The sequence below is a fragment of the Lissotriton vulgaris genome, chromosome 12 (genome assembly GCF_964263255.1).
Source record: "Lissotriton vulgaris chromosome 12, aLisVul1.2, whole genome shotgun sequence".
NCBI lineage: Eukaryota > Metazoa > Chordata > Amphibia > Caudata > Salamandridae > Lissotriton > Lissotriton vulgaris.
In genome coordinates this window covers 323,683,547-323,707,679 of record NC_141700.1, presented here as the reverse complement: position 1 = coordinate 323,707,679, position 24,133 = coordinate 323,683,547, and positions in this window count along the sequence as shown.

Here is a 24,133-nt window from a genome sequence, read left to right as displayed (position 1 = left end):
CCAATTGTCCTTGTGGAAGCGGACCACACAGGAGGATGAGATATCAGAAGTTATGCAGTAGGTTGCTATCTCTATTCATGACCGCAAGGCAAGTCGGAGGTGGAATGGCAAATACTCTGAACCACTCAAAGCACTGTGGCCTTTTTTAAAGTGGGATGCAGATACAAAAACAGAGACTATCCTTACCAACAATCCTTCTTGAGTATCAGAGTCCAACATACAGAGTGCAGCGGAAGACGTTAAATGTGCTTCATTCCGTGAGAACGCAACTCTATAGTTCTACAGTGAGATAGTGCATTTCAGCCTCAAAGGAAGCAATGTCCTCAAACGGAACATTGGTGGCACCAGGATCTAAAGCAGGCTTAAGAAGCCTTGGATGCAGTCAGTCTTTTATTAACTATCATGACCCACACAATGTGATCCATAATACTTCCATTTTGGCAGAAATTACATTCAAGCACAGGCCCCCACTAGAAGGTAGTGATGACATTCAGGTGCTGAAAACGTCTTTTTAATGCCTAAAGGAATGATTGTGAGCTTTACTTACCATATATATTGGTCAAATGATGCCCTATGCCGGAAGACTGTCTTTTTTTTTTCTTCAGTATCGGCAATGCAGAGACAATTTGTTGCGAAACACTGCCACTGCTGGTCATTCAGTATAATCTGCAGATGGAAAAGTCCACTGTTAGCACATTTACTACAAGCAATACAAAAAAATCATGATTTTTATAAAGGGTAAACAGATCAATACTATGGAGTTTGTATTATTGTGAAAATCAGCATCTCTTTAGAAAATCAAATCTCGATTTGTGTTTTTAACCTACCATACTACTCTGAATCTCATGCCTCTTTTGCCAACACGCTCTAAACAACTGTAGAAGGTACATTAGGACATAGATAGAGATCTTTTTGCCAGCCAAGTGGCAGCGTACCCCTCTCACTTTATTTGATTTAGGATATGGTACACCAGTAGCAATTAAGCCAGCTGATAAGTTGAGAGGTAGGGTTACGCTACAGTTAATGGGAATGATAAAAGCTATGAATAGCATGTTCATAATCATCATTTGAGCCAATTCCTAGCAGTTCAGCAATAGTGAAGTTGACTAGTGCTCAAACTCCCGTTCGTTCAAATTTAGAGGTCTTAAAAAGTGCCCTAATTTCGTACATTTTACCATCATAGCTGTCACTTGGGCGTCCGGTCTACCCTGCTACTCATTTCATTAGCAAGATAAATGTATCTTACTGCTTGCTAGGCAACAGCAGAGTGGCCCTCACGTCAGACAACATCTTGCGTTTAGCTTTATGATGTCAGCTTGCTAGGCAACAGATTGGCCCTTATGTCAGACAACATCTTGCTTTCGCTTTATGATGTCAGATCATTACTGGTCCAATTGTCCTTGTGGAAGCGGACCACACAGGAGGATGAGATATCAGAAGTTATGCAGTAGGTTGCTCTCTCTATTCATGACCGCAAGGCAAGTCGGAGGTGGAATGGCAAATACTCTGAACCACTCAAAGCACTGTGGCCTTTTTTAAAGTGGGATGCAGATACAAAAACAGAGACTATCCTTACCAACAATCCTTCTTGAGTATCAGAGTCCAACATACAGAGTGCAGCGGAAGACGTTAAATGTGCTTCATTCCGTGAGAACGCAACTCTATAGTTCTACAGTGAGATAGTGCATTTCAGCCTCAAAGGAAGCAATGTCCTCAAACGGAACATTGGTGGCACCAGGATCTAAAGCAGGCTTAAGAAGCCTTGGATGCAGTCAGTCTTTTATTAACTATCATGACCGACACAATGTGATCCATAATACTTCCATTTTGGCAGAAATTACATTCAAGCACAGGCCCCCACTAGAAGGTAGTGATGACATTCAGGTGCTGAAAACGTCTTTTTAATGCCTAAAGGATTGATTGTGAGCTTTACTTACCATATATATTGGTCAAATGATGCCCTATGCCGGAAGACTGTCTTTTTTTTTTTCTTCAGTATCGGCAATGCAGAGACAATTTGTTGCGAAACACTGCCACTGCTGGTCATTCAGTATAATCTGCAGATGGAAAAGTCCACTGTTAGCACATTTACTACAAGCAATACAAAAAAATCATGATTTTTATAAAGGGTAAACAGATCAATACTATGGAGTTTGTATTATTGTGAAAATCAGCATCTCTTTAGAAAATCAAATCTCGATTTGTGTTTTTTACCTACCATACTACTCTGAATCTCATGCCTCTTTTGCCAACACGCTCTAAACAACTGTAGAAGGTACATTAGGACATAGATAGAGATCTTTTTGCCAGCCAAGTGGCAGCGTACCCCTCTCACTTTATTTGATTTAGGATATGGTACACCAGTAGCAATTAAGCCAGCTGATAAGTTGAGAGGTAGGGTTACGATACAGTTAATGGGAATGATAAAAGCTATGAATAGCATGTTCATAATCATCATTTGAGCCAATTCCTAGCAGTTCAGCAATAGTGAAGTTGACTAGTGCTCAAACTCCCGTTCGTTCAAATTTAGAGGTCTTAAAAAGTGCCCTAATTTCGTACATTTTACCATCATAGCTGTCACTTGGGCGTCCGGTCTACCCTGCTACTCATTTCATTAGCAAGATAAATGTATCTTACTGCTTGCTAGGCAACAGCAGAGTGGCCCTCACGTCAGACAACATCTTGCGTTTAGCTTTATGATGTCAGCTTGCTAGGCAACAGATTGGCCCTCATGTCAGACAACATCTTGCTTTCGCTTTATGATGTCAGATCATTACTGGTCCAATTGTCCTTGTGGAAGCGGACCACACAGGAGGATGAGATATCAGAAGTTATGCAGTAGGTTGCTCTCTCTATTCATGACCGCAAGGCAAGTCGGAGGTGGAATGGCAAATACTCTGAACCACTCAAAGCACTGTGGCCTTTTTTAAAGTGGGATGCAGATACAAAAACAGAGACTATCCTTACCAACAATCCTTCTTGAGTATCAGAGTCCAACATACAGAGTGCAGCGGAAGACGTTAAATGTGCTTCATTCCGTGAGAACGCAACTCTATAGTTCTACAGTGAGATAGTGCATTTCAGCCTCAAAGGAAGCAATGTCCTCAAACGGAACATTGGTGGCACCAGGATCTAAAGCAGGCTTAAGAAGCCTTGGATGCAGACAGTCTTTTATTAACTATCATGACCGACACAATGTGATCCATAATACTTCCATTTTGGCAGAAATTACATTCAAGCACAGGCCCCCACTAGAAGGTAGTGATGACATTCAGGTGCTGAAAACGTCTTTTTAATGCCTAAAGGATTGATTGTGAGCTTTACTTACCATATATATTGGTCAAATGATGCCCTATGCCGGAAGACTGTCTTTTTTTTTTTCTTCAGTATCGGCAATGCAGAGACAATTTGTTGCGAAACACTGCCACTGCTGGTCATTCAGTATAATCTGCAGATGGAAAAGTCCACTGTTAGCACATTTACTACAAGCAATACAAAAAAATCATGATTTTTATAAAGGGTAAACAGATCAATACTATGGAGTTTGTATTATTGTGAAAATCAGCATCTCTTTAGAAAATCAAATCTCGATTTGTGTTTTTAACCTACCATACTACTCTGAATCTCATGCCTCTTTTGCCAACACGCTCTAAACAACTGTAGAAGGTACATTAGGACATAGATAGAGATCTTTTTGCCAGCCAAGTGGCAGCGTACCCCTCTCACTTTATTTGATTTAGGATATGGTACACCAGTAGCAATTAAGCCAGCTGATAAGTTGAGAGGTAGGGTTACGATACAGTTAATGGGAATGATAAAAGCTATGAATAGCATGTTCATAATCATCATTTGAGCCAATTCCTAGCAGTTCAGCAATAGTGAAGTTGACTAGTGCTCAAACTCCTGTTCGTTCAAATTTAGAGGTCTTAAAAAGTGCCCTAATTTCGTACATTTTACCATCATAGCTGTCACTTGGGCGTCCGGTCTACCCTGCTACTCATTTCATTAGCAAGATAAATGTATCTTACTGCTTGCTAGGCAACAGCAGAGTGGCCCTCACGTCAGACAACATCTTGCGTTTAGCTTTATGATGTCAGCTTGCTAGGCAACAGATTGGCCCTCATGTCAGACAACATCTTGCTTTCGCTTTATGATGTCAGATCATCACTGGTCCAATTGTCCTTGTGGAAACGGACCACACAGGAGGATGAGATATCAGAAGTTATGCAGTAGGTTGCTATCTCTATTCATGACCGCAAGGCAAGTCGGAGGTGGAATGGCAAATACTCTGAACCACTCAAAGCACTGTGGCCTTTTTTAAAGTGGGATGCAGATACAAAAACAGAGACTATCCTTACCAACAATCCTTCTTGAGTATCAGAGTCCAACATACAGAGTGCAGCGGAAGACGTTAAATGTGCTTCATTCCGTGAGAACGCAACTCTATAGTTCTACAGTGAGATAGTGCATTTCAGCCTCAAAGGAAGCAATGTCCTCAAACGGAACATTGGTGGCACCAGGATCTAAAGCAGGCTTAAGAAGCCTTGGATGCAGTCAGTCTTTTATTAACTATCATGACCGACACAATGTGATCCATAATACTTCCATTTTGGCAGAAATTACATTCAAGCACAGGCCCCCACTAGAAGGTAGTGATGACATTCAGGTGCTGAAAACGTCTTTTTAATGCCTAAAGGAATGATTGTGAGCTTTACTTACCATATATATTGGTCAAATGATGCCCTATGCCGGAAGACTGTCTTTTTTTTTTTCTTCAGTATCGGCAATGCAGAGACAATTTGTTGCGAAACACTGCCACTGCTGGTCATTCAGTATAATCTGCAGATGGAAAAGTCCACTGTTAGCACATTTACTACAAGCAATACAAAAAAATCATGATTTTTATAAAGGGTAAACAGATCAATACTATGGAGTTTGTATTATTGTGAAAATCAGCATCTCTTTAGAAAATCAAATCTCGATTTGTGTTTTTAACCTACCATACTACTCTGAATCTCATGCCTCTTTTGCCAACACGCTCTAAACAACTGTAGAAGGTACATTAGGACATAGATAGAGATCTTTTTGCCAGCCAAGTGGCAGCGTACCCCTCTCACTTTATTTGATTTAGGATATGGTACACCAGTAGCAATTAAGCCAGCTGATAAGTTGAGAGGTAGGGTTACGCTACAGTTAATGGGAATGATAAAAGCTATGAATAGCATGTTCATAATCATCATTTGAGCCAATTCCTAGCAGTTCAGCAATAGTGAAGTTGACTAGTGCTCAAACTCCCGTTCGTTCAAATTTAGAGGTCTTAAAAAGTGCCCTAATTTCGTACATTTTACCATCATAGCTGTCACTTGGGCGTCCGGTCTACCCTGCTACTCATTTCATTAGCAAGATAAATGTATCTTACTGCTTGCTAGGCAACAGCAGAGTGGCCCTCACGTCAGACAACATCTTGCGTTTAGCTTTATGATGTCAGCTTGCTAGGCAACAGATTGGCCCTCATGTCAGACAACATCTTGCTTTCGCTTTATGATGTCAGATCATCACTGGTCCAATTGTCCTTGTGGAAACGGACCACACAGGAGGATGAGATATCAGAAGTTATGCAGTAGGTTGCTATCTCTATTCATGACCGCAAGGCAAGTCGGAGGTGGAATGGCAAATACTCTGAACCACTCAAAGCACTGTGGCCTTTTTTAAAGTGGGATGCAGATACAAAAACAGAGACTATCCTTACCAACAATCCTTCTTGAGTATCAGAGTCCAACATACAGAGTGCAGCGGAAGACGTTAAATGTGCTTCATTCCGTGAGAACGCAACTCTATAGTTCTACAGTGAGATAGTGCATTTCAGCCTCAAAGGAAGCAATGTCCTCAAACGGAACATTGGTGGCACCAGGATCTAAAGCAGGCTTAAGAAGCCTTGGATGCAGTCAGTCTTTTATTAACTATCATGACCGACACAATGTGATCCATAATACTTCCATTTTGGCAGAAATTACATTCAAGCACAGGCCCCCACTAGAAGGTAGTGATGACATTCAGGTGCTGAAAACGTCTTTTTAATGCCTAAAGGAATGATTGTGAGCTTTACTTACCATATATATTGGTCAAATGATGCCCTATGCCGGAAGACTGTCTTTTTTTTTTTCTTCAGTATCGGCAATGCAGAGACAATTTGTTGCGAAACACTGCCACTGCTGGTCATTCAGTATAATCTGCAGATGGAAAAGTCCACTGTTAGCACATTTACTACAAGCAATACAAAAAAATCATGATTTTTATAAAGGGTAAACAGATCAATACTATGGAGTTTGTATTATTGTGAAAATCAGCTTCTCTTTAGAAAATCAAATCTCGATTTGTGTTTTTAACCTACCATACTACTCTGAATCTCATGCCTCTTTTGCCAACAAGCTCTAAACAACTGTAGAAGGTACATTAGGACATAGATAGAGATCTTTTTGCCAGCCAAGTGGCAGCGTACCCCTCTCACTTTATTTGATTTAGGATATGGTACACCAGTAGCAATTAAGCCAGCTGATAAGTTGAGAGGTAGGGTTACGCTACAGTTAATGGGAATGATAAAAGCTATGAATAGCATGTTCATAATCATCATTTGAGCCAATTCCTAGCAGTTCAGCAATAGTGAAGTTGACTAGTGCTCAAACTCCCGTTCGTTCAAATTTAAAGGTCTTAAAAAGTGCCCTAATTTCGTACATTTTACCATCATAGCTGTCACTTGGGCGTCCGGTCTACCCTGCTACTCATTTCATTAGCAAGATAAATGTATCTTACTGCTTGCTAGGCAACAGCAGAGTGGCCCTCACGTCAGACAACATCTTGCGTTTAGCTTTATGATGTCAGCTTGCTAGGCAACAGATTGGCCCTCATGTCAGACAACATCTTGCTTTCGCTTTATGATGTCAGATCATCACTGGTCCAATTGTCCTTGTGGAAGCGGACCACACAGGAGGATGAGATATCAGAAGTTATGCAGTAGGTTGCTATCTCTATTCATGACCGCAAGGCAAGTCGGAGGTGGAATGGCAAATACTCTGAACCACTCAAAGCACTGTGGCCTTTTTTAAAGTGGGATGCAGATACAAAAACAGAGACTATCCTTACCAACAATCCTTCTTGAGTATCAGAGTCCAACATACAGAGTGCAGCGGAAGACGTTAAATGTGCTTCATTCCGTGAGAACGCAACTCTATAGTTCTACAGTGAGATAGTGCATTTCAGCCTCAAAGGAAGCAATGTCTTCAAACGGAACATTGGTGGCACCAGGATCTAAAGCAGGCTTAAGAAGCCTTGGATGCAGTCAGTCTTTTATTAACTATCATGACCGACACAATGTGATCCATAATACTTCCATTTTGGCAGAAATTACATTCAAGCACAGGCCCCCACTAGAAGGTAGTGATGACATTCAGGTGCTGAAAACGTCTTTTTAATGCCTAAAGGAATGATTGTGAGCTTTACTTACCATATATATTGGTCAAATGATGCCCTATGCCGGAAGACTGTCTTTTTTTTTTTCTTCAGTATCGGCAATGCAGAGACAATTTGTTGCGAAACACTGCCACTGCTGGTCATTCAGTATAATCTGCAGATGGAAAAGTCCACTGTTAGCACATTTACTACAAGCAATACAAAAAAATCATGATTTTTATAAAGGGTAAACAGATCAATACTATGGAGTTTGTATTATTGTGAAAATCAGCATCTCTTTAGAAAATCAAATCTCGATTTGTGTTTTTAACCTACCATACTACTCTGAATCTCATGCCTCTTTTGCCAACACGCTCTAAACAACTGTAGAAGGTACATTAGGACATAGATAGAGATCTTTTTGCCAGCCAAGTGGCAGCGTACCCCTCTCACTTTATTTGATTTAGGATATGGTACACCAGTAGCAATTAAGCCAGCTGATAAGTTGAGAGGTAGGGTTACGCTACAGTTAATGGGAATGATAAAAGCTATGAATAGCATGTTCATAATCATCATTTGAGCCAATTCCTAGCAGTTCAGCAATAGTGAAGTTGACTAGTGCTCAAACTCCCGTTCGTTCAAATTTAGAGGTCTTAAAAAGTGCCCTAATTTCGTACATTTTACCATCATAGCTGTCACTTGGGCGTCCGGTCTACCCTGCTACTCATTTCATTAGCAAGATAAATGTATCTTACTGCTTGCTAGGCAACAGCAGAGTGGCCCTCACGTCAGACAACATCTTGCGTTTAGCTTTATGATGTCAGCTTGCTAGGCAACAGATTGGCCCTCATGTCAGACAACATCTTGCTTTCGCTTTATGATGTCAGATCATCACTGGTCCAATTGTCCTTGTGGAAACGGACCACACAGGAGGATGAGATATCAGAAGTTATGCAGTAGGTTGCTATCTCTATTCATGACCGCAAGGCAAGTCGGAGGTGGAATGGCAAATACTCTGAACCACTCAAAGCACTGTGGCCTTTTTTAAAGTGGGATGCAGATACAAAAACAGAGACTATCCTTACCAACAATCCTTCTTGAGTATCAGAGTCCAACATACAGAGTGCAGCGGAAGACGTTAAATGTGCTTCATTCCGTGAGAACGCAACTCTATAGTTCTACAGTGAGATAGTGCATTTCAGCCTCAAAGGAAGCAATGTCCTCAAACGGAACATTGGTGGCACCAGGATCTAAAGCAGGCTTAAGAAGCCTTGGATGCAGTCAGTCTTTTATTAACTATCATGACCGACACAATGTGATCCATAATACTTCCATTTTGGCAGAAATTACATTCAAGCACAGGCCCCCACTAGAAGGTAGTGATGACATTCAGGTGCTGAAAACGTCTTTTTAATGCCTAAAGGAATGATTGTGAGCTTTACTTACCATATATATTGGTCAAATGATGCCCTATGCCGGAAGACTGTCTTTTTTTTTTTCTTCAGTATCGGCAATGCAGAGACAATTTGTTGCGAAACACTGCCACTGCTGGTCATTCAGTATAATCTGCAGATGGAAAAGTCCACTGTTAGCACATTTACTACAAGCAATACAAAAAAATCATGATTTTTATAAAGGGTAAACAGATCAATACTATGGAGTTTGTATTATTGTGAAAATCAGCATCTCTTTAGAAAATCAAATCTCGATTTGTGTTTTTAACCTACCATACTACTCTGAATCTCATGCCTCTTTTGCCAACACGCTCTAAACAACTGTAGAAGGTACATTAGGACATAGATAGAGATCTTTTTGCCAGCCAAGTGGCAGCGTACCCCTCTCACTTTATTTGATTTAGGATATGGTACACCAGTAGCAATTAAGCCAGCTGATAAGTTGAGAGGTAGGGTTACGCTACAGTTAATGGGAATGATAAAAGCTATGAATAGCATGTTCATAATCATCATTTGAGCCAATTCCTAGCAGTTCAGCAATAGTGAAGTTGACTAGTGCTCAAACTCCCGTTCGTTCAAATTTAGAGGTCTTAAAAAGTGCCCTAATTTCGTACATTTTACCATCATAGCTGTCACTTGGGCGTCCGGTCTACCCTGCTACTCATTTCATTAGCAAGATAAATGTATCTTACTGCTTGCTAGGCAACAGCAGAGTGGCCCTCACGTCAGACAACATCTTGCGTTTAGCTTTATGATGTCAGCTTGCTAGGCAACAGATTGGCCCTCATGTCAGACAACATCTTGCTTTCGCTTTATGATGTCAGATCATCACTGGTCCAATTGTCCTTGTGGAAACGGACCACACAGGAGGATGAGATATCAGAAGTTATGCAGTAGGTTGCTATCTCTATTCATGACCGCAAGGCAAGTCGGAGGTGGAATGGCAAATACTCTGAACCACTCAAAGCACTGTGGCCTTTTTTAAAGTGGGATGCAGATACAAAAACAGAGACTATCCTTACCAACAATCCTTCTTGAGTATCAGAGTCCAACATACAGAGTGCAGCGGAAGACGTTAAATGTGCTTCATTCCGTGAGAACGCAACTCTATAGTTCTACAGTGAGATAGTGCATTTCAGCCTCAAAGGAAGCAATGTCCTCAAACGGAACATTGGTGGCACCAGGATCTAAAGCAGGCTTAAGAAGCCTTGGATGCAGTCAGTCTTTTATTAACTATCATGACCGACACAATGTGATCCATAATACTTCCATTTTGGCAGAAATTACATTCAAGCACAGGCCCCCACTAGAAGGTAGTGATGACATTCAGGTGCTGAAAACGTCTTTTTAATGCCTAAAGGAATGATTGTGAGCTTTACTTACCATATATATTGGTCAAATGATGCCCTATGCCGGAAGACTGTCTTTTTTTTTTTCTTCAGTATCGGCAATGCAGAGACAATTTGTTGCGAAACACTGCCACTGCTGGTCATTCAGTATAATCTGCAGATGGAAAAGTCCACTGTTAGCACATTTACTACAAGCAATACAAAAAAATCATGATTTTTATAAAGGGTAAACAGATCAATACTATGGAGTTTGTATTATTGTGAAAATCAGCTTCTCTTTAGAAAATCAAATCTCGATTTGTGTTTTTAACCTACCATACTACTCTGAATCTCATGCCTCTTTTGCCAACAAGCTCTAAACAACTGTAGAAGGTACATTAGGACATAGATAGAGATCTTTTTGCCAGCCAAGTGGCAGCGTACCCCTCTCACTTTATTTGATTTAGGATATGGTACACCAGTAGCAATTAAGCCAGCTGATAAGTTGAGAGGTAGGGTTACGCTACAGTTAATGGGAATGATAAAAGCTATGAATAGCATGTTCATAATCATCATTTGAGCCAATTCCTAGCAGTTCAGCAATAGTGAAGTTGACTAGTGCTCAAACTCCCGTTCGTTCAAATTTAGAGGTCTTAAAAAGTGCCCTAATTTCGTACATTTTACCATCATAGCTGTCACTTGGGCGTCCGGTCTACCCTGCTACTCATTTCATTAGCAAGATAAATGTATCTTACTGCTTGCTAGGCAACAGCAGAGTGGCCCTCACGTCAGACAACATCTTGCGTTTAGCTTTATGATGTCAGCTTGCTAGGCAACAGATTGGCCCTCATGTCAGACAACATCTTGCTTTCGCTTTATGATGTCAGATCATCACTGGTCCAATTGTCCTTGTGGAAGCGGACCACACAGGAGGATGAGATATCAGAAGTTATGCAGTAGGTTGCTATCTCTATTCATGACCGCAAGGCAAGTCGGAGGTGGAATGGCAAATACTCTGAACCACTCAAAGCACTGTGGCCTTTTTTAAAGTGGGATGCAGATACAAAAACAGAGACTATCCTTACCAACAATCCTTCTTGAGTATCAGAGTCCAACATACAGAGTGCAGCGGAAGACGTTAAATGTGCTTCATTCCGTGAGAACGCAACTCTATAGTTCTACAGTGAGATAGTGCATTTCAGCCTCAAAGGAAGCAATGTCCTCAAACGGAACATTGGTGGCACCAGGATCTAAAGCAGGCTTAAGAAGCCTTGGATGCAGTCAGTCTTTTATTAACTATCATGACCGACACAATGTGATCCATAATACTTCCATTTTGGCAGAAATTACATTCAAGCACAGGCCCCCACTAGAAGGTAGTGATGACATTCAGGTGCTGAAAACGTCTTTTTAATGCCTAAAGGAATGATTGTGAGCTTTACTTACCATATATATTGGTCAAATGATGCCCTATGCCGGAAGACTGTCTTTTTTTTTTTCTTCAGTATCGGCAATGCAGAGACAATTTGTTGCGAAACACTGCCACTGCTGGTCATTCAGTATAATCTGCAGATGGAAAAGTCCACTGTTAGCACATTTACTACAAGCAATACAAAAAAATCATGATTTTTATAAAGGGTAAACAGATCAATACTATGGAGTTTGTATTATTGTGAAAATCAGCTTCTCTTTAGAAAATCAAATCTCGATTTGTGTTTTTAACCTACCATACTACTCTGAATCTCATGCCTCTTTTGCCAACAAGCTCTAAACAACTGTAGAAGGTACATTAGGACATAGATAGAGATCTTTTTGCCAGCCAAGTGGCAGCGTACCCCTCTCACTTTATTTGATTTAGGATATGGTACACCAGTAGCAATTAAGCCAGCTGATAAGTTGAGAGGTAGGGTTACGCTACAGTTAATGGGAATGATAAAAGCTATGAATAGCATGTTCATAATCATCATTTGAGCCAATTCCTAGCAGTTCAGCAATAGTGAAGTTGACTAGTGCTCAAACTCCCGTTCGTTCAAATTTAGAGGTCTTAAAAAGTGCCCTAATTTCGTACATTTTACCATCATAGCTGTCACTTGGGCGTCCGGTCTACCCTGCTACTCATTTCATTAGCAAGATAAATGTATCTTACTGCTTGCTAGGCAACAGCAGAGTGGCCCTCACGTCAGACAACATCTTGCGTTTAGCTTTATGATGTCAGCTTGCTAGGCAACAGATTGGCCCTCATGTCAGACAACATCTTGCTTTCGCTTTATGATGTCAGATCATCACTGGTCCAATTGTCCTTGTGGAAGCGGACCACACAGGAGGATGAGATATCAGAAGTTATGCAGTAGGTTGCTATCTCTATTCATGACCGCAAGGCAAGTCGGAGGTGGAATGGCAAATACTCTGAACCACTCAAAGCACTGTGGCCTTTTTTAAAGTGGGATGCAGATACAAAAACAGAGACTATCCTTACCAACAATCCTTCTTGAGTATCAGAGTCCAACATACAGAGTGCAGCGGAAGACGTTAAATGTGCTTCATTCCGTGAGAACGCAACTCTATAGTTCTACAGTGAGATAGTGCATTTCAGCCTCAAAGGAAGCAATGTCCTCAAACGGAACATTGGTGGCACCAGGATCTAAAGCAGGCTTAAGAAGCCTTGGATGCAGTCAGTCTTTTATTAACTATCATGACCGACACAATGTGATCCATAATACTTCCATTTTGGCAGAAATTACATTCAAGCACAGGCCCCCACTAGAAGGTAGTGATGACATTCAGGTGCTGAAAACGTCTTTTTAATGCCTAAAGGAATGATTGTGAGCTTTACTTACCATATATATTGGTCAAATGATGCCCTATGCCGGAAGACTGTCTTTTTTTTTTTCTTCAGTATCGGCAATGCAGAGACAATTTGTTGCGAAACACTGCCACTGCTGGTCATTCAGTATAATCTGCAGATGGAAAAGTCCACTGTTAGCACATTTACTACAAGCAATACAAAAAAATCATGATTTTTATAAAGGGTAAACAGATCAATACTATGGAGTTTGTATTATTGTGAAAATCAGCATCTCTTTAGAAAATCAAATCTCGATTTGTGTTTTTAACCTACCATACTACTCTGAATCTCATGCCTCTTTTGCCAACACGCTCTAAACAACTGTAGAAGGTACATTAGGACATAGATAGAGATCTTTTTGCCAGCCAAGTGGCAGCGTACCCCTCTCACTTTATTTGATTTAGGATATGGTACACCAGTAGCAATTAAGCCAGCTGATAAGTTGAGAGGTAGGGTTACGCTACAGTTAATGGGAATGATAAAAGCTATGAATAGCATGTTCATAATCATCATTTGAGCCAATTCCTAGCAGTTCAGCAATAGTGAAGTTGACGAGTGCTCAAACTCCCGTTCGTTCAAATTTAGAGGTCTTAAAAAGTGCCCTAATTTCGTACATTTTACCATCATAGCTGTCACTTGGGCGTCCGGTCTACCCTGCTACTCATTTCATTAGCAAGATAAATGTATCTTACTGCTTGCTAGGCAACAGCAGAGTGGCCCTCACGTCAGACAACATCTTGCGTTTAGCTTTATGATGTCAGCTTGCTAGGCAACAGATTGGCCCTCATGTCAGACAACATCTTGCTTTCGCTTTATGATGTCAGATCATTACTGGTCCAATTGTCCTTGTGGAAGCGGACCACACAGGAGGATGAGATATCAGAAGTTATGCAGTAGGTTGCTCTCTCTATTCATGACCGCAAGGCAAGTCGGAGGTGGAATGGCAAATACTCTGAACCACTCAAAGCACTGTGGCCTTTTTTAAAGTGGGATGCAGATACAAAAACAGAGACTATCCTTACCAACAATCCTTCTTGAGTATCAGAGTCCAACATACAGAGTGCAGCGGAAGACGTTAAATGTGCTTCTTTCCGTGAGAACGCAACTCTATAGTTCTACAGTGAGATAGTGCATTTCAGCCTCAAAGGAAGCAATGTCCTCAAATGGAACATTGGTGGCACCAGGATCTAAAGCAGGCTTAAGAAGCCTTGGATGCAGTCAGTCTTTTATTAACTATCATGACCGACACAATGTGATCCATAATACTTCCATTTTGGCAGAAATTACATTCAAGCACAGGCCCCCACTAGAAGGTAGTGATGACATTCAGGTGCTGAAAACGTCTTTTTAATGCCTAAAGGAATGATTGTGAGCTTTACTTACCATATATATTGGTCAAATGATGCCCTATGCCGGAAGACTGTCTTTTTTTTTTCTTCAGTATCGGCAATGCAGAGACAATTTGTTGCGAAACACTGCCACTGCTGGTCATTCAGTATAATCTGCAGATGGAAAAGTCCACTGTTAGCAAATTTACTATAAGCAATACAAAAAAATCATGATTTTTATAAAGGGTAAACAGATCAATACTATGGAGTTTGTATTATTGTGAAAATCAGCATCTCTTTAGAAAATCAAATCTCGATTTGTGTTTTTAACCTACCATACTACTCTGAATCTCATGCCTCTTTTGCCAACACGCTCTAAACAACTGTAGAAGGTACATTAGGACATAGATAGAGATCTTTTTGCCAGCCAAGTGGCAGCGTACCCCTCTCACTTTATTTGATTTAGGATATGGTACACCAGTAGCAATTAAGCCAGCTGATAAGTTGAGCGGTAGGGTTACGATACAGTTAATGGGAATGATAAAAGCTATGAATAGCATGTTCATAATCATCATTTGAGCCAATTCCTAGCAGTTCAGCAATAGTGAAGTTGACTAGTGCTCAAACTCCCATTCGTTCAAATTTAGAGGTCTTAAAAAGTGCCCTAATTTCGTACATTTTACCATCATAGCTGTCACTTGGGCGTCCGGTCTACCCTGCTACTCATTTCATTAGCAAGATAAATGTATCTTACTGCTTGCTAGGCAACAGCAGAGTGGCCCTCACGTCAGACAACATCTTGCGTTTAGCTTTATGATGTCAGCTTGCTAGGCAACAGATTGGCCCTCATGTCAGACAACATCTTGCTTTCGCTTTATGATGTCAGATCATTACTGGTCCAATTGTCCTTGTGGAAGCGGACCACACAGGAGGATGAGATATCAGAAGTTATGCAGTAGGTTGCTCTCTCTATTCATGACCGCAAGGCAAGTCGGAGGTGGAATGGCAAATACTCTGAACCACTCAAAGCACTGTGGCCTTTTTTAAAGTGGGATGCAGATACAAAAACAGAGACTATCCTTACCAACAATCCTTCTTGAGTATCAGAGTCCAACATACAGAGTGCAGCGGAAGACGTTAAATGTGCTTCTTTCCGTGAGAACGCAACTCTATAGTTCTACAGTGAGATAGTGCATTTCAGCCTCAAAGGAAGCAATGTCCTCAAATGGAACATTGGTGGCACCAGGATCTAAAGCAGGCTTAAGAAGCCTTGGATGCAGTCAGTCTTTTATTAACTATCATGACCGACACAATGTGATCCATAATACTTCCATTTTGGCAGAAATTACATTCAAGCACAGGCCCCCACTAGAAGGTAGTGATGACATTCAGGTGCTGAAAACGTCTTTTTAATGCCTAAAGGAATGATTGTGAGCTTTACTTACCATATATATTGGTCAAATGATGCCCTATGCCGGAAGACTGTCTTTTTTTTTTCTTCAGTATCGGCAATGCAGAGACAATTTGTTGCGAAACACTGCCACTGCTGGTCATTCAGTATAATCTGCAGATGGAAAAGTCCACTGTTAGCACATTTACTATAAGCAATACAAAAAAATCATGATTTTTATAAAGGGTAAACAGATCAATACTATGGAGTTTGTATTATTGTGAAAATCAGCATCTCTTTAGAAAATCAAATCTCGATTTGTGTTTTTAACCTACCATACTACTCTGAATCTCATGCCTCTTTTGCCAACACGCTCTAAACAACTGTAGAAGGTACATTAGGACATAGATAGAGATCTTTTTGCCAGCCAAGTGGCAGCGTACCCCTCTCACTTTATTTGATTTAGGATATGGTACACCAGTAGCAATTAAGCCAGCTGATAAGTTGAGAGGTAGGGTTACGATACAGTTAATGGGAATGATAAAAGCTATGAATAGCATGTTCATAATCATCATTTGAGCCAATTCCTAGCAGTTCAGCAATAGTGAAGTTGACTAGTGCTCAAACTCCCGTTCGTTCAAATTTAGAGGTCTTAAAAAGTGCCCTAATTTCGTACATTTTACCATCATAGCTGTCACTTGGGCGTCCCGTCTACCCTGCTACTCATTTCATTAGCAAGATAAATGTATCTTACTGCTTGCTAGGCAACAGCAGAGTGGCCCTCACGTCAGACAACATCTTGCGTTTAGCTTTATGATGTCAGCTTGCTAGGCAACAGATTGGCCCTCATGTCAGACAACATCTTGCTTTCGCTTTATGATGTCAGATCATCACTGGTCCAATTGTCCTTGTGGAAACGGACCACACAGGAGGATGAGATATCAGAAGTTATGCAGTAGGTTGCTATCTCTATTCATGACCGCAAGGCAAGTCGGAGGTGGAATGGCAAATACTCTGAATAGGCGTGGGCGGAAAATCCGTTCCGCTCGCGGATTTTGCGGATTTTCGGGAAATCCGCAATCCGCGAGATTTGCGAATTTCCCGCAAAATCCGCAAATCCGCGAGCAGCGGATTTTGCTCGCACTGCTCGCACTGTTCGCGTGAGTTCGCGCCCCGCGAATAAGTGCAAAATTGCAGAAATACGATTTTAGCAAAACTGAAAGTAACTACTTACCAGGTTCAAAAGTTCAGGCTCATCATTAGTAGCCATTTCCTGGAGTGCTTCCTGAGGGGCCCCTCCAGAGTTCAGTTGCCAGTTGAAACTAGTATGTGACCCTGCTCTGAACCTCAGAATAGTTACACATATGCCACAAAGGTCCTGAATTACAGCTAAGGGAGACAAGCAGGAGCCAGGCTGGAAGTTAAAATCCATTAATCAGCCCCTAATTCATTATTGTCAGTTGGGGCAGGGCAGGTGTTGTAACTAATTTTGCAACAATGAAAGCACTTAGCAAGTGCAAAAGATCACTAATCAGGGCGCACTAAGGAAGCAGGTGCCAGCTAAAAAAATATTCTGTGACACATGAATCAGCCCCAAATTAATTCAGGTCACTTGAGGCAGGGAAGGTGTGCTTTGCTTTGCCGAAAATAATGTACACTGGACAACCAGAGGGTGTGGTGATGAAACAGAGGGTGGCATGGGTGGGCCAGAGGGTGGCATGAGTAGTCAGAGAGTGGCAGTGGTGACAGAGAGTGGCAGTGATGAAGAAGAGTGTCCCAAACAGGCTGGACACGTAGAAACAACAAGTTCGCGAAACTTGCGACCCGACAGGTAAGTTCGCAATTTGCGAAAGTGTACAAAACCCTCGCGAACTGGCAGAAACACGGGCGAACACAAAAAAAAAAAAAATCCGCAAATTCGCGGGAATTCGCGGATTTTGCGGATTGCGAATCCGCAAATCCGCAAAATTCGCGAACGCGAGATCCGCAAAATTCGCTCATGCTTAACTCTGAACCACTCAAAGCACTGTGGCCTTTTTTAAAGTGGGATGCAGATACAAAAACAGAGACTATCCTTACCAACAATCCTTCTTGAGTATCAGAGTCCAACATACAGAGTGCAGCGGAAGACGTTAAATGTGCTTCATTCCGTGAGAACGCAACTCTATAGTTCTACAGTGAGATAGTGCATTTCAGCCTCAAAGGAAGCAATGTCCTCAAACGGAACATTGGTGGCACCAGGATCTAAAGCAGGCTTAAGAAGCCTTGGATGCAGTCAGTCTTTTATTAACTATCATGACCGACACAATGTGATCCATAATACTTCCATTTTGGCAGAAATTACATTCAAGCACAGGCCCCCACTAGAAGGTAGTGATGACATTCAGGTGCTGAAAACGTCTTTTTAATGCCTAAAGGAATGATTGTGAGCTTTACTTACCATATATATTGGTCAAATGATGCCCTATGCCGGAAGACTGTCTTTTTTTTTTTTCTTCAGTATCGGCAATGCAGAGACAATTTGTTGCGAAACACTGCCACTGCTGGTCATTCAGTATAATCTGCAGATGGAAAAGTCCACTGTTAGCACATTTACTATAAGCAATACAAAAAAATCATGATTTTTATAAAGGGTAAACAGATCAATACTATGGAGTTTGTATTATTGTGAAAATCAGCATCTCTTTAGAAAATCAAATCTCGATTTGTGTTTTTAACCTACCATACTACTCTGAATCTCATGCCTCTTTTGCCAACACGCTCTAAACAACTGTAGAAGGTAAATTAGGACATAGATAGAGATCTTTTTGCCAGCCAAGTGGCAGCGTACCCCTCTCACTTTATTTGATTTAGGATATGGTACACCAGTAGCAATTAAGCCAGCTGATAAGTTGAGAGGTAGGGTTACGATACAGTTAATGGGAATGATAAAAGCTATGAATAGCATGTTCATAATCATCATTTGAGCCAATTCCTAGCAGTTCAGCAATAGTGAAGTTGACTAGTGCTCAAACTCCCGTTCGTTCAAATTTAGAGGTCTTAAAAAGTGCCCTAATTTCGTACATTTTACCATCATAGCTGTCACTTGGGCGTCCGGTCTACCCTGCTACTCATTTCATTAGCAAGATAAATGTATCTTACTGCTTGCTAGGCAACAGCAGAGTGGCCCTCACGTCAGACAACATCTTGCGTTTAGCTTTATGATGTCAGCTTGCTAGGCAACAGATTGGCCCTCATGTCAGACAACATCTTGCTTTCGCTTTATGATGTCAGATCATCACTGGTCCAATTGTCCTTGTGGAAACGGACCACACAGGAGGATGAGATATCAGAAGTTATGCAGTAGGTTGCTATCTCTATTCATGACCGCAAGGCAAGTCGGAGGTGGAATGGCAAATACTCTGAACCACTCAAAGCACTGTGGCCTTTTTTAAAGTGGGATGCAGATACAAAAACAGAGACTATCCTTACCAACAATCCTTCTTGAGTATCAGAGTCCAACATACAGAGTGCAGCGGAAGACGTTAAATGTGCTTCATTCCGTGAGAACGCAACTCTATAGTTCTACAGTGAGATAGTGCATTTCAGCCTCAAAGGAAGCAATGTCCTCAAACGGAACATTGGTGGCACCAGGATCTAAAGCAGGCTTAAGAAGCCTTGGATGCAGTCAGTCTTTTATTAACTATCATGACCGACACAATGTGATCCATAATACTTCCATTTTGGCAGAAATTACATTCAAGCACAGGCCCCCACTAGAAGGTAGTGATGACATTCAGGTGCTGAAAACGTCTTTTTAATGCCTAAAGGAATGATTGTGAGCTTTACTTACCATATATATTGGTCAAATGATGCCCTATGCCGGAAGACTGTCTTTTTTTTTTTTCTTCAGTATCGGCAATGCAGAGACAATTTGTTGCGAAACACTGCCACTGCTGGTCATTCAGTATAATCTGCAGATGGAAAAGTCCACTGTTAGCACATTTACTACAAGCAATACAAAAAAATCATGATTTTTATAAAGGGTAAACAGATCAATACTATGGAGTTTTTATTATTGTGAAAATCAGCATCTCATTAGAAAATCAAATCTCGATTTGTGTTTTCAACCTACCATACTACTCTGAATCTCATGCCTCTTTTGCCAACACGCTCTAAACAACTGTAGAAGGTACATTAGGACATAGATAGAGATCTTTTTGCCAGCCAAGTGGCAGCGTACCCCTCTCACTTTATTTGATTTAGGATATGGTACACCAGTAGCAATTAAGCCAGCTGATAAGTTGAGAGGTAGGGTTACGCTACAGTTAATGGGAATGATAAAAGCTATGAATAGCATGTTCATAATCATCATTTGAGCCAATTCCTAGTAGTTCAGCAATAGTGAAGTTGACTAGTGCTCAAACTCCCGTTCGTTCAAATTTAGAGGTCTTAAAAAGTGCCCTAATTTCGTACATTTTACCATCATAGCTGTCACTTGGGCGTCCGGTCTACCCTGCTACTCATTTCATTAGCAAGATAAATGTATCTTACTGCTTGCTAGGCAACAGCAGAGTGGCCCTCACGTCAGACAACATCTTGCGTTTAGCTTTATGATGACAGCTTGCTAGGCAACAGATTGGCCCTCATGTCAGACAACATCTTGCTTTCGCTTTATGATGTCAGATCATCACTGGTCCAATTGTCCTTGTGGAAGCGGACCACACAGGAGGATGAGATATCAGAAGTTATGCAGTAGGTTGCTATCTCTATTCATGACCGCAAGGCAAGTCTAAGGTGGAATGGCAAATACTCTGAACCACTCAAAGCACTGTGGCCTTTTTTAAAGTGGGATGCAGATACAAAAACAGAGACTATCCTTACCAACAATCCTTCTTGTGTATCAGAGTCCAACATACAGAGTGCAGCGGAAGACGTTAAATGTGCTTCATTCCGTGAGAACGCAACTCTATAGTTCTACAGTGAGATAGTGCATTTCAGCCTCAAAGGAAGCAATGTCCTCAAACGGAACATTGGTGGCACCAGGATCTAAAGCAGGCTTAAGAAGCCTTGGATGCAGTCAGTCTTTTATTAACTATCATGACCGACACAATGTGATCCATAATACTTCCATTTTGGCAGAAATTACATTCAAGCACAGGCCCCCACTAGAAGGTAGTGATGACATTCAGGTGCTGAAAACGTCTTTTTAATGCCTAAAGGAATGATTGTGAGCTTTACTTACCATATATATTGGTCAAATGATGCCCTATGCCGGAAGACTGTCTTTTTTTTTTTTCTTCAGTATCGGCAATGCAGAGACAATTTGTTGCGAAACACTGCCACTGCTGGTCATTCAGTATAATCTGCAGATGGAAAAGTCCACTGTTAGCACATTTACTACAAGCAATACAAAAAAATCATGATTTTTATAAAGGGTAAACAGATCAATACTATGGAGTTTTTATTATTGTGAAAATCAGCATCTCATTAGAAAATCAAATCTCGATTTGTGTTTTCAACCTACCATACTACTCTGAATCTCATGCCTCTTTTGCCAACACGCTCTAAACAACTGTAGAAGGTACATTAGGACATAGATAGAGATCTTTTTGCCAGCCAAGTGGCAGCGTACCCCTCTCACTTTATTTGATTTAGGATATGGTACACCAGTAGCAATTAAGCCAGCTGATAAGTTGAGAGGTAGGGTTACGCTACAGTTAATGGGAATGATAAAAGCTATGAATAGCATGTTCATAATCATCATTTGAGCCAATTCCTAGTAGTTCAGCAATAGTGAAGTTGACTAGTGCTCAAACTCCCGTTCGTTCAAATTTAGAGGTCTTAAAAAGTGCCCTAATTTCGTACATTTTACCATCATAGCTGTCACTTGGGCGTCCGGTCTACCCTGCTACTCATTTCATTAGCAAGATAAATGTATCTTACTGCTTGCTAGGCAACAGCAGAGTGGCCCTCACGTCAGACAACATCTTGCGTTTAGCTTTATGATGACAGCTTGCTAGGCAACAGATTGGCCCTCATGTCAGACAACATCTTGCTTTCGCTTTATGATGTCAGATCATCACTGGTCCAATTGTCCTTGTGGAAGCGGACCACACAGGAGGATGAGATATCAGAAGTTATGCAGTAGGTTGCTATCTCTATTCATGACCGCAAGGCAAGTCGGAGGTGGAATGGCAAATACTCTGAACCACTCAAAGCACTGTGGCCTTTTTTAAAGTGGGATGCAGATACAAAAACAGAGACTATCCTTACCAACAATCCTTCTTGTGTATCAGAGTCCAACATACAGAGTGCAGCGGAAGACGTTAAATGTGCTTCATTCCGTGAGAACGCAACTCTATAGTTCTACAGTGAGATAGTGCATTTCAGCCTCAAAGGAAGCAATGTCCTCAAACGGAACATTGGTGGCACCAGGATCTAAAGCAGGCTTAAGAAGCCTTGGATGCAGTCAGTCTTTTATTAACTATCATGACCGACACAATGTGATCCATAATACTTCCATTTTGGCAGAAATTACATTCAAGCACAGGCCCCCACTAGAAGGTAGTGATGACATTCAGTTGCTGAAAACGTCTTTTTAATGCCTAAAGGAATGATTGTGAGCTTTACTTACCATATATATTGGTCAAATGATGCCCTATGCCGGAAGACTGTCTTTTTTTTTTCTTCAGTATCGGCAATGCAGAGACAATTTGTTGCGAAACACTGCCACTGCTGGTCATTCAGTATAATCTGCAGATGGAAAAGTCCACTGTTAGCACATTTACTACAAGCAATACAAAAAAATCATGATTTTTATAAAGGGTAAACAGATCAATACTATGGAGTTTGTATTATTGTGAAAATCAGCATCTCTTTAGAAAATCAAATCTCGATTTGTGTTTTTAACCTACCATACTACTCTGAATCTCATGCCTCTTTTGCCAACACGCTCTAAACAACTGTAGAAGGTACATTAGGACATAGATAGAGATCTTTTTGCCAGCCAAGTGGCAGCGTACCCCTCTCACTTTATTTGATTTAGGATATGGTACACCAGTAGCAATTAAGCCAGCTGATAAGTTGAGAGGTAGGGTTACGCTACAGTTAATGGGAATGATAAAAGCTATGAATAGCATGTTCATAATCATCATTTGAGCCAATTCCTAGCAGTTCAGCAATAGTGAAGTTGACTAGTGCTCAAACTCCCGTTCGTTCAAATTTAGAGGTCTTAAAAAGTGCCCTAATTTCGTACATTTTACCATCATAGCTGTCACTTGGGCGTCCGGTCTACCCTGCTACTCATTTCATTAGCAAGATAAATGTATCTTACTGCTTGCTAGGCAACAGCAGAGTGGCCCTCACGTCAGACAACATCTTGCGTTTAGCTTTATGATGTCAGCTTGCTAGGCAACAGATTGGCCCTCATGTCAGACAACATCTTGCTTTCGCTTTATGATGTCAGATCATCACTGGTCCAATTGTCCTTGTGGAAGCGGACCACACAGGAGGATGAGATATCAGAAGTTATGCAGTAGGTTGCTATCTCTATTCATGACCGCAAGGCAAGTCGGAGGTGGAATGGCAAATACTCTGAACCACTCAAAGCACTGTGGCCTTTTTTAAAGTGGGATGCAGATACAAAAACAGAGACTATCCTTACCAACAATCCTTCTTGAGTATCAGAGTCCAACATACAGAGTGCAGCGGAAGACGTTAAATGTGCTTCATTCCGTGAGAACGCAACTCTATAGTTCTACAGTGAGATAGTGCATTTCAGCCTCAAAGGAAGCAATGTCCTCAAACGGAACATTGGTGGCACCAGGATCTAAAGCAGGCTTAAGAAGCCTTGGATGCAGTCAGTCTTTTATTAACTATCATGACCGACACAATGTGATCCATAATACTTCCATTTTGGCAGAAATTACATTCAAGCACAGGCCCCCACTAGAAGGTAGTGATGACATTCAGGTGCTGAAAACGTCTTTTTAATGCCTAAAGGATTGATTGTGAGCTTTACTTACCATATATATTGGTCAAATGATGCCCTATGCCGGAAGACTGTCTTTTTTTTTTTCTTCAGTATCGGCAATGCAGAGACAATTTGTTGCGAAACACTGCCACTGCTGGTCATTCAGTATAATCTGCAGATGGAAAAGTCCACTGTTAGCACATTTACTACAAGCAATACAAAAAAATCATGATTTTTATAAAGGGTAAACAGATCAATACTATGGAGTTTGTATTATTGTGAAAATCAGCATCTCTTTAGAAAATCAAATCTCGATTTGTGTTTTTAACCTACCATACTACTCTGAATCTCATGCCTCTTTTGCCAACACGCTCTAAACAACTGTAGA